Source organism: Rhinolophus sinicus, chromosome 15, assembly GCF_057876585.1.
Source record: "Rhinolophus sinicus isolate RSI-liver-muscle chromosome 15, RSI-T2T, whole genome shotgun sequence".
Classification (NCBI taxonomy): Eukaryota; Metazoa; Chordata; class Mammalia; order Chiroptera; family Rhinolophidae; genus Rhinolophus; species Rhinolophus sinicus.
The window spans coordinates 16,299,085-16,306,518 of record NC_142515.1 but is presented as its reverse complement, the minus strand read 5'-3'; the positions used below and the strand labels follow the sequence as shown (position 1 = coordinate 16,306,518).

Genomic DNA, 7,434 nt, shown 5'->3' with positions numbered 1-7,434 from the left:
TTCCATGGCATACAACACTTATTTTTATGGGGCTATGAGCTCCTTAAGGGTGCGTCCTATGCTTATCTTTGAACTCTGAGTCCTTAAAACAGTACAGGTTGTTTTGGAGTGCTCAATAACATTTGTCGAATTAAACCAGGAACTGTCCCACAGGGCAGAGTTCACCTTGAGGGAGGCAACAAGACATTCAAATCCCGCTGTCCCTGAGCAGAAAGGACACCTTCCCCCCAGCCTGCACCGAGAGTATGTTAGACAGAAACCTCAAGGTCATGTGCCTCAGCCCTTGCGTTTCAGAGACAGGGAGACTGAGACCCAAGTACTGGGCTAGAAACAATGGATGTTGTTTCATTATAGCTAAGAGAGCTGAGGTTCAGCCAGCAGAAGTCGCTTTTGTAAAGTCAGACAGGTAGAAGGTGGTAGAGCTGGGGTTTAAACCTGGGTCTGCCTGACTCCCAGACCCTTTTCATTATATAGGGGCACAAGCCTCAACCTCTGAAAATCCTGCTATCCTTCTATTGTCCCCAAAAAGGGCTTTGGCTGACCAAGGCCAGGGAGAGTTTAGGCACCGAGGCAGGTGGCACGTGGCTCCAGTCCAGTCTGAGCTCTGTGGTTGGAGAAGCTGTTGATGAACTCTGCCTGTCCCAGGCCTGGCAGCCCAGCTACCCAGCTGGGTCTTTTCACAGAAGACCCATTAGGCGGGTACTAGAACATCACACAAAGGCTTTTTTCAGAAGGCACAGTGTTTACCAGTGAAAAGTTTGTGTTGGCCATGCTGACAGGGGTAAAGGAAGTAGAGGCCTCCAGCCTCCTGCCCACAGGGCATTGCTCCAAGAGGGCAAAGCCTGCAGCTCCCGAAAGGGAAGAGTGTGGAAGGGAAAAGAGGGCACTTGAGCCAAGAGGAACCCAAGTAAAAACTTGGGAGAGAAACAGCCTGGGTGGTATTCAAAGCAGTGGATTAGGAACTCCGCAATAGCTTGAATCAGGTTTTGTGTTACCAGACTGCAGTGGGCATTGGAAACCGCTCAGGTTAATAGGTCACTTGGGTTTAGATGCTGCCCCTATTGTTTATGAGGACTCGGGCATTTTTTGATTGTTCTGAGACTCAGTTCCCTCTGTTGTGTGAGGGGATATTAGGAGTATCTTGCTGGGTGTCATGAGGGTCAGACATCCTGGTGTACTCCAGGCATACAGCAGTCACTCAGTGGTGGCCTTTATGAATTTTTGTGAACACACTCTCAGTGCCCAGATTTATGAGTAAAAGGACAGGGCTACAGAGACCACAGGGTAATGGTGTCAGATGACTGCTGACTGAGAAAAGGAAACGAAATCACTATGAGTAGACCCATATTTAGAGGAACTCTGCCCCAGAAACAGTTGGGGGGAAGAAAATCTGTTTCCAATTAGGCAGCAGCCAATGGAAGGACTGTGAAATTTAGAGTTGTTGATTCATTAATGTTTTAAATTTAGCGCGCGCGCGCGTGCGTGCGTGCATGTGTGTGTGTGTGTGTGTGTGTGTGTGTGTGTGTGTGGTGTTTGGTGTATATGTGTGTGGTGCACTTGTGTGTTGTGTGGTATGTGTTATGTGTATATATGGTATATGTGTGTATAGAATATTGTATGGTTTGTATTTATGTATGTGTATGTGACATATGAGTAGTATGTGATGTTATGTATGTGTTTGCAGTATGTGTTTATTGTGTGTTGTGTGTTATCTCTACAGTGAAAATTTACCTTCTAACTGGAGGCCTTGTCTTTCACCTTTAATACTGCTGTTAAAAAACAAAATTCAACTGAATAAATTTGAAGATCTGTTTGGCTTTATTAAGTGATTCATGAATTGAATTGGGCAGCAATCCCAACTAGAAGGGTGCTCTGAGGGGTTGTATAAAACAGAAGGTTTTTATAGGAAGAAGGGTGGGGCAAAGGAGCTATTAAAAAAAGAAAAGAAAGGATTGTTTTTCGATGTAGACGTTTCTGGGGGGAAGGGGAAAGCAAAGGCTTTTTTATCATGCAGATTGCCTCTTCTTTCTGTGGGAGGTGGGATGCAGAGGGCCCACTTGGCAGATTACTTTAATGGTGCTTGACCAGAAAATTCCAGGCTGATTGATTATGTTTCTAGGAAAGGTTGAAACAGCAATTAGGTCAGGTATTAAATGTAGGTTTGGTATCATGGGCTTTAGCACAAGAGACACCATTTGGGCCTGTAGTTTTTTCTTTAACAGTGCTGAATAATGAAGGAAGGAAAAAAACATATTTCTTATGTAAATGCTTGCGTATATGTTTTTTGCAAAGGCTCCCGGACAAGGAAAAATAAGGCTCAGGGAGGTCACTTATCTAAACTCAGTCATCTGGTGCGTTTCAGAGGCCAACACTAGACCCGGATCTGCCTGACAAAAGTAGGTATTGTTGACTTGACTCCTGAAAGACAAAACCCCCAAATGCAAATAGTCAGGTTTTGTTCTATGGTCTGATCTTCGGGCAGCGTTTTTTATGTGGTGTGTCACCCAAGTGCCTTTGCTCTGTTCTGGCTCTCCAACCTGCAGCATCCTGTGCAGCACTTCACCGCTCTGGTTTTATTTTTGTCAGCTCTTCCTCTGAACTAGTCCTCACCCCAGGGAAGCAGGCTCAGTGAGAACAGAAACAACTCAGGGGTGGTTGGGTCTGGCCCTTGGGCTGACGCAGAAAATACCAACCCTGCCTCAGCCGGTTGGGCCAGAGTGTTCCTGAGACAGCTGGAGTGTTATGCTGCACGTTCTGCCTGGGATCTGGCGTGCCTGGGGTCCCTGGAGAGCTCCAGCTTCCTGCCATTCCTGAGGCCCCTACAAATTACCACAGTTCCCTTTCCTGGCATGTTCTCTGCAAAGCCAGGCTTCAGCTGCAAGCACTGAAGCCGGCTTATTGGTTTATTCTCCTGAGCAACTCCCTGCAGACCCAGTGAATGACAGGCAGGCATCTGCTGGGCTAAACCAGGAAGCGAAATCCTGCTAACACCTCAGACAAACTGTTGCACAGAAAATCAAAATTGTATGTGTTCCTTTCTTCTTTCACCAAATTATTTATTGACGAGCACCTACAACATGCCTGACGCAGGGCTGGTTTATGTTTTTCTGCTCTTCAGGAGCCCACAATCTAGTGGGGGGCAAATATGAAAACAAAGATCTGAGCCGGGGAGACCAGCATGAGGCCAGACAGGCATATCATGGGAGCAATGGAGAGAAAAATGCTACACTCTGCCCTGGACCAGGGAAAACTTCTCACAGGAGATATTGTTTTCCCCAAGTCTGAAGGATCACAGAATCCAATAAGTAAAAATTGTATCAATAGCAGCCAAAGTATTTTTATTAGTTGGGTACTTATGTCAGGTATCCTGCTGATCACTTTACAAACATTATTTCTGAACAACAGCCTTAATGCAATAGGTGCTATAATGATTCAGGTGATTGTACAGGTGAGGCAACTGAGGGCCAGCAAAGATGAAGTAACTTGCTCAAAACTAGGAAAACAGATGAGCCAGTATTTGAATTCAGTTCTGCTGATTCCAGAGCCTAGGCGGTTATACTTTTTAATAAGTTCAAAAATAAGAGTATTATATGGGATGGCTGGGTAGCTCATTTGGTTAGAGCGTGGTGCTGATAACACCAAGGTTGCGGGTTCGATCCCCGCATGAGCCACTGTGAGCTGTGCCCTCCTTAAAACACCAACAAAAACAAGAAAAGCCAGTATTGTAAACAGGTATATGCTGAGAAGTCTTCCCCTCTCCTGGTGACTGCATACCCCACCTCCCTACTGTGCTCATGGATGTAAAAGTTATATTAGTTTCTTGTATATCCTTTTAGTGTTTCTTTATGCAAATGTAAACAAGTCTGAAAAAACATTCTTATTTCTTTCTCTTTCTTATAACATAAGATGGCATATATTAACACCGCTTTGTACTTAATGTAGTCTTGGATAATTTTTCCGCTGGAGTCTACAGAGATCTTCCTTGTTCTTTTATGTAGCTGTAGCATTCTCCATTTGTTGATCCCAGCCTTTCGAACACAAGGCAGGGTGTTCCCAGCTCAGAAGATGTGGGAATACTTTGCTAAACTGTTTAAATTTCATGGGGCACCAAGGAGCAAGGGGGTGATGAGATAGATTTATTTTTGAAAGATTTCTTACATAAATGAGAAGCTGCATACAGCACAGCCTGCCTGGACATGTAGCCCCACCTGGATATCAGGGCACATACACTGCCACCCTAGTGGCTGGGGACAGCCCTTCCATGAAACAAGTTCCAGCATATTTCTGGCCTTGCTGCCTGCAGCCCTGGGCCCCTGCTTTTATACATCTTCCCTACGTTATGCCTGCAAATTTTTTATAGAGCTTCCTGTGTCTTGGGTGCAGAAAGCACAGGTAGTCTTAATGCGTCACCCTGGGCTACTTCCCCACTGATTGTGCAAGAGTTCAAGACGTTCACAAGTGGTACTTAAAGTGTTCCCAGGCCTCTAGTGTGCCCTGGGAAAGCTTGCTGTCGGGGCTGTTACTGACTCAAATGCCTTTGAAAGTGAGCTAGAGTCAGCACTCCTTTTCTCTGAGAGAGGGGATTCTCCCAGAGGATAATGCCTGTGGGAATAACTTTGGTCCTTTAAATAGAGGCATTTGCTCTTAAGATCATGTGATCATGGTTGGTAAAACATGACTGGCTTCTAAGAGGTTGTGTAGCCCCCTTAAATGCATATGGCCACCAGTCAGCTGCCTTTGTGTTGACTAAGGTCTATGGCTTTGGGCTTTCCCAATTTTGCGGTGTTTGTTCCATCCTATTCTAGTGCCTCGACATTTACCTTGTCTTTCCAAAGGATTCTTATGAGACTGTGGATTATAAGGGTAGCAGGTACCGTATTGTCTCCTGGATGAAAATATGTGTAGTCAGAGAAATTGGCTATAAGCAGTCTTAGGCCATTAGACAACCCAGAGATCATATTGGTTGGATCACAGCCCCAGAAAGAATCTGGGAGACCTCTTAAGTTCTACAACTTCAGAGCCTTCAAATGGCCTAAGGTCATGTACCCAATTACATAGCAGCAGAGCCAGGACTGGGATCCAGGCCTCTTGCCTTCTAGCCCGGGTCCCATTCTACTATATTAGTGCTTTCCAGTGTGTAGCCCATAGATGTTAATAGATAGTATGTAAAAAAGAGTTCCATGGTCAATTAAGTTGAGCAAATACTGGCTTAAAGAAAATCAAATGGGTTTACTTATGACAGGACTTCTCAGAGCCTTTAAAACACCATTGTTTATTGTGATGCTACAACAGGGAAGAACGCTTTTGTGGTGGAACATCTGTGGAGCACACAGTTAAGTCCCCACTTAACGTTGTCAATAGGTTATGTGACTTTAGCAAAACAACATATAATGAAACCAATTTTATCATGGACGAATTAATATAAACAAGAGTCAAGTTCCTACATCATATTCCTGGTCACAAAAACATCACTAAATTTCTCAATCAAGACCCCAAATACTTGTAATATTAAATATTGAAATAAATGTGAGCTATACATATGTTTTAAGAAAGATTAACAGAAACAAGATAATTCTTTTCCAACCTGTGTATTCTAGTTCAGGGTAGCCAGGGGCTGGAGCCTATTCTGGCAGCTCTGAGGGCAAGGTGGGATCCACCCCGGACAGGCCGCCTTTCCATCGCAGGGCACACTCACACACAGCCATACTCACTTACACTGGGACAATTTAGATACATTAGTTCAATTCACGTGCACTTCTTTGGGATATGGGGAGGGGGGGAACCAGAGCACCCAGAGAAAACCTATACAGACATCTGGAGAATGTGCGAATACCACACAGACAGGGGCCCTGGTGGGAATCAAATTTTTTTTTTTGTCAATGTTATAACGAAAGGACATTGAACGAAACAATGTTATTCGAGGACCTGCTATATTTTGACAGGCATGATATACTGCCACATTGCCCCAAAAATAAGACTGAGCCGGACAATTAGCTCTAATGCGTCTTTTGGAACAAAAATTAATATAAGACCCAGTATTATATTATACCCGGTCTTACAGTAAAGTAAGACCCAGCAATATTATATTATATTATATTATATTATATTATATTATATTATATTATATTATATTATATTATATTATATTATATTATATTGTTATATTATATAAGGCCTGGTCTTATGTTATAGCAAAATAAGACTGGATCTTATATTAATTTTTGCTCCAAAAGACGCATTAGAGCTGATTGTCTGGCTAGGGCTTATTTTCGGGGAAACATGGTGATTCTTCTCTTAAATAAGTTCCAGAGTTTATTAAAGAGGTACAATGTTGGAAATGAACGTCCCAGCTGTATGAAGAGAGCGACGACCTGCGGATGGATGCGGCTGCCTGGCAAGAGTGACCTTCTGCAGATGGAAGTCGGCAGCAGCGGGCGCCAGGAGCCACCCCGGAACCCCTCCTGCAATGGGGCCCAGCCACAGCTCCAGGATTAAGGCCCAGCCAATGGCGCAGCCAGAAGGGGGATGAGGCCTTGCTAGTCAGCCTGGCCCCCGGAGCAGCACGGCCACATCCGTCACATCGCAGACCCTGGCTTCAGAGTGAGGAGGGTGAGGAATTTGGTGCCTGGGAGGGTGACCGACTACAATTCTCCTATCCGGAAGAGGAGTAACTCCGCTGAGTGGTGCAGGCCACAGAGTATCCGCAGTCCTTGAAGAAGCACAAGATGTTTCTGAGAACACCCAGAGCAAGGGAAATAGCCCTGGATGGCAGTTTTCAGATGCATTGAGAAGACGCCGTCTGATCAGTTGGCTTTTATTGAACAGCTTTTTTTCACTTATGGTTATCAATCGTCTGGTGGACGAACTAGGCTGTGATGAGATGACTGGTAGACAATAGTTATTAATAAATGCAGTTAACAGACGAAGAAACTACTTAAGGAGAGACCCAACATTCCACTGTCTCTTGGGTTTATTCCAAATACTCCCGTGCTAATGACAAACTTGATCTTCAAAAAAACTTTTGTTTTTGTTTTGCAGAATAGAATAGGGCAGTGCCTGCACAGTTGTGAAAAAGGAAGAAAAAATTGTTAAAAAGGATCTTCGTACCGTCAAAACCTGTTTTCAAGAATGTCCTGAAACACGTACAGCTTTGACTTTGATTCTGATTATTTTCTTTGCATTGAGGAAAATTACTTTCCTATTACACTGTATGGGATGGTTTTGCAAGATACTAATTACTTGGGAAAAAAGTAACTAATGTACCTATACAACTTAGGAAAAGAGATATCTGAGTTATTTGGACTGAAAACCTATTAAGAAACCTTTGAAGATTCCACTTTGTGATATGTCCAAGCCATGGTTATCAAAGGCTAAATTTTTACTGTCTGATAAATTGAGTATTCTTAATGTCCCAGGACGAAAAGCAAACCCAAA

General features: G+C 43.9%; 1 pseudogene; it reads left to right on the top strand.

Annotated features, from left to right (window-relative positions):
- Positions 1–3,427: 3,427 nt before the first annotated feature.
- Positions 3,428–7,037, top strand: LOC109444133 (EP300-interacting inhibitor of differentiation 1-like; annotated as a pseudogene).
- The last annotated feature ends 397 nt before the right edge of the window (positions 7,038–7,434 follow it).